Below are 4,928 nucleotides of genomic sequence, written 5' to 3'. Positions count from 1 at the left end.
AGTGGCTCAGAGGATACTTCCAAAAGCTGAGCCCCTCACCTTGGTTGCCAAGAGGCTTATATACTTTATTTTTGGCTGGCATACATGAAGCATTACATATTCATTAGCTAATTGTTAAACCACATCCTTCCTCACTCCTTTTAAGGTCAACTTCCCCCTTTCTCACGGAAGCTCATGGCCTTCACAAGACTCTGAACAGACTCTCTTGGTTCTTCCAAGCACCATTCCACAGATAAGATAGAGGGAGCTTTACCATCTCTGGTTAGTACAAAGAGAACAGTCTTCTAGCAACATGGCCATGGGGAGGGGAAACTGCGCACATGACAAACTGCTTCTCACAATATGGGATTTCTCATAATCATGGGGGCCACTGCTACATTTTCACCCCCTTCCCACCAGTATTTTTCTGGAAGACTCTCTAAGCATGTTTGCCCCATTCACTCAACTCAACTGGACTCAAAGCCTGCTGCTACTTTAGGTGCGGATGACTATGTGTGTCTGTATATTTTTGAACATCTTTGTATTTCGAGGTTATGTTTTCACTCAAAAGAGTAGTTTTTGAAACCAAGGCAAAACACTTTGCAAAAGCAACAGCCCAAGAGAACAGAGTATTTTGTACAGTATTTTAGTCAGAATGGAAAACTAATGCAAGAGTGCCCCCTTCCTGTAGTATGAGTTTTCTTTTTTTCTGTTTTTTTAAAAAGAAAATATTCCAATATAATTCAGAATCTCATAATCAACCCAGAACAGAAGGGGTGAGTTTTTTTTATTTTTTAAATTAAGAACCATTTTCTTCTTGTTGTATTATTATTATTATTATTATTATTATTATTATTATTATTATTATTATCACCATCAACTTCCTTAGTAGCTCATTAGTTCAATGAATGTAAGCACCACAAGGAAGATCTCTATCTATAGCACTATCACATATAAGTTTTGGGGTTGTATCAGTGCAAGGACTGTGCCGTGGTGTGGAGCACACCAGGAAGAGGAGAGAGGGAAGTTCCATTGCACAAGCCTAAATCCTTGCATCAACAGAACATATTGCTCCAATATCACCCATTCTATAGTCATTTATTACTTTTTTACCAGGGAATTTAGTAAATATAATTTCAACTCTATTAGATTAAAAAACCAACTAAAAAGAACAAGTTAAGGCACTTTCATGTTCACTCAGGTGGCAAAAAGCACTGGTATTGTGAGTCATCCACACTGCAAGGGAAATGGACATTTGGCTCCTCTTCTTCAAAAGCTGTTAGCAGCTCTTCCACCTGGCTGCAGCATCAGGAAAGGTTACGGCCAACTCCTGTATTCATACTGCTAGGGCCAGGGACTGCTTTAGTAGCATTTCAGCACCTTTGAGCCCTACATTTCCCCCACGGTGGGAAGGTCACCTTCTTCCACCAAAACTAAAGTGTATTTTGGACGATGTTGGAAGAATGATGCCCTTTCTCACTTTCTCTTTCAGCTCTATGTGCTTTTCAAGGCTCAGATTAATTCTACCCAGATCCTTTCTGTGGGGAGGGGGTGCAATCTGGTACAGAGAAGAAGTGGCCAGAGGGGGTTGATAGCCACAGCATTCACTCAAAAATCAAAATGTGCCCATGGGCCTTCAAAGGTTGGCAAGTTCTGCATTACTGCTTAATTACAGCATATTCTACGGTCTTGACATATTGCTGTCATTTGAAATTTAGCCTCCTTAGATCCTCTCTTTCCCTTTCATCCCAGTCTCTTCCACTCCAGGTTGGAAGCACAACCAACCAAAGATGTCTTGGCAAAAGACAAGATGGCATCCCCTTAATTATGTCCAGGAGTTGACTGGACGGGCATCTGAATCATATGTAAATGCTGGCAGATTCCTCCACCAGACTGGTTTTCAAATGCAGTGCGAGCCCACAAGGTGTACACATCTCTGTCCTCCATAACCTTACTATCATTTCCTGCCTCCCTGCAATTGCCACTGAAACAAATGCTCCATGTTACCTAATGGTAGGGCCAGCTGTCATTACAAGCTCAGGTGACCACTGCCAAGCTTTCATATATATAACAGCCTTTTTCAACCTTGGGTTCCTAGATGTTAGACAACAACTCCCATCATTCCTATAGCCAGCATGGTCAGTGCTTGGGGGTGGGAGTTGTAGCTCAAAAACATCTGGGGCCCCAAACTTGCATTAAAAGCAGGCTGTAGCAGGAGTTGATAAAAAGATGGGAGAGAGGAACACAGGATTGGGGCAAGTGGTACAGACATCATCCTGAATCAACCTCTGCCATCAAGAGAAATGAGGGAAGTCCTATATTTAGGAGCAGACCCACCTAGAATTGCACTTTGTAATAGGCCAGCTCCATTTTAAATGAACTGTTTATAATTTGCAAGTCTGCGACTGCAGCAATACTTTTTATAATGGGATTACACTCTGCAGCTTAAACTTTGGAAACAGTTTTTAAGTGAAATCAAGCTCAGAGGAAGTATTCACTCTGAAACTGGTTCCCAGTGAGGAGATCCTATGCCATGAAGGTGCTGGGGGGAAATTAAGCATACCCAATTTTTGTTTATACTTTATCTAAGGAAAGTAATATTTGGATCCCTAAAAACGACTCCAATTATGAAGAGAACTATGCATGCCACTTTGATTGAGCTCCTTGGAGGAAAGGTAGGATTAAAATGTAATAAATAAATGACAAACAAGAGAGCTTTATAAGATAAGCCAGCAGTTTAAAAAAAAAGTTTCCACTAATCATTCCAAAATGGTAGGTTTTCAAAACAAAAATCGTAACTCTTCTTTATTTTATATTTATAAAAATATTTCTATACTGCTGTATCGTAAAAATGTACCACAGTGGTTTACAACATAAAAACATAAAACCAAACAGCATCACAAAAAATTTAAAGTTAAAAGCAGTAAGAAATTAAAAACAAACATCAATAGACCATCATGGGGTGTGTGTGCACTCTTGCTTGCCTGCATAGGCCTGGCAGAATAGAAAAGCTTTCAGCAAGTGTTTAAAAGCTGGCACAGAAGGCGCCCAGGGAAACTCTATATTAAGAAAGGAATAAAGTGTCCTCTTCTTTTTGTCCTTCAAGTTCTTGTCTCCTTTAGACAAATGATACAGCTGTTGGTTCTGTTGCATTGCTTAGAATCATTTCCCACATTCCCCATATTAGAGTTGTGGGTTTCCTATTGACATTAAGCACTGAAAAACACAAATTTATTCACAAAACATGCAGCCACTCACTTAGATGACTTTAAAGGAAAAGTACACTAATTATTAGAGGACAGGATTAGCAACAGCTATGAGCCAATCCAGCAAGATAAAAGCTCCAGTTTCAGAGGCAGCATATTTCCTGTTTATTCCCAGCATCTGGGAATGAAGTATCTGCTACCATCATGTCCTGCATGGGTATTTGTGAAAACATAATGCACGATCAGGTAGGCTTTGGGCTTGATCACAGTATTGTGATAACACAATGAACAGAAAAGGTCACAGTGGAAAATGAAGAAAGTTGCACCACAGACACATCTGGCTTTGAAAATTTATTAAAAATCAAAGAATACAAAACTTCACATAAAAATATGTATTTTAGCTTCCCACATTGTTATACACACAAAAGAAACCGAACATGATATTTTAATTAGCTATCCACAGCAGCATAGAATATAACCAGAGTGGTAGCCAGTGCAATTTATTGGTTCACCATGACTGAAATGGAACATGATATCTGCTTCTCTTAAGCCTATTCTGCTTTTAAATGGACTCTGTTTAAGACACAGAGGTCTCCATAACATAGGTTCATATTCAATATTGCTAGCATGTAAAAGTGAGTACAGGTCTATAATCAGCCCTTGAATACTGGTTTATTCAAGTTTAGATCCCTTATTGTACCAGCATCTATTAAAAACCTTTCACAAGGTTTAAAAAACAGTCAAAGCAAAGATACACATCCAATATCAAAGCAGGACTGAGATTTTTGGCAATTCAAAATCCAATTGCTGTTTACATAGTTATCACTTGTAAAATTATCATTCATCTGGAGCAATATATACACCAGGACTGGGATCCTGCGATTCTGCATTAGAAAAGGGGCACACCAACAATTTGTCCTTCTTTCTGCAACCCCTTGTACTGCATTAGATGCTGCTCTGAAGAACTCCCCAAGTTCCAAGAGAAGCTTCTCATGAAGTCTGAGAGGCATTGTGAGAAAGAAAAACCTTTTGTGTATGTTGAGATCTCGGCAACAATGTTCAAAAATTATTCTGAGAAAATTTAGTATCTTACAACCTATGACCGACTAGAATAGACACTGATTGTTTACTTCTGGCTGCAGGCTACCCAATTGCCAGTGTGCATTTGCAAAGCCTCTGCCTTAATCACATTTGCCTGATGAAGAGGTTTTTTTACTCGTAAACGTGACATACCTTTTCCAAGAGATGCTGGTACAGTAAGTCATATACATTTTATGCCCATCAGAGTATCAAAACAGCAGCTACAACCAATACCAATATGAATATTCATTAATAGGTAAATAATATTTAAAGTTTTATTTCTTGTTAAACTCTGGATCAACATGAACTGCAGACAAAATGTGCTACTCTACTTTGGAATGTTGCACTCTCTTCTCTCACTACCCAAAGGCCTTGCATCAATTCAAACAATGTTTTCTTTAATATGTGCTGCACTGCCTCTCAAGGCAAGCCTACAGATACTAAAGTTCACTATTAGAAAAATCATTCCGTGTCAAACATTCAAATATCAGTTAAGAACATTCACTTCTGTATATCCTTTAGATGTCAAGATAGCAGAATTCTTTCTAAGCTCCTCCTCTAAGCAGAGCTACTTAAACAGTGCTGTTGAGATTTAAGACTTATTTTTAAAACAAGGAAAAGATGCAGCCAGTGACAATGAGAATATAGTGTTTTTAAAAAAAA

The sequence above is a fragment of the Lacerta agilis genome, chromosome 7 (genome assembly GCF_009819535.1).
Source record: "Lacerta agilis isolate rLacAgi1 chromosome 7, rLacAgi1.pri, whole genome shotgun sequence".
Taxonomy (NCBI): domain Eukaryota; kingdom Metazoa; phylum Chordata; class Lepidosauria; order Squamata; family Lacertidae; genus Lacerta; species Lacerta agilis.
This window is presented reverse-complemented; position numbering follows the sequence as displayed.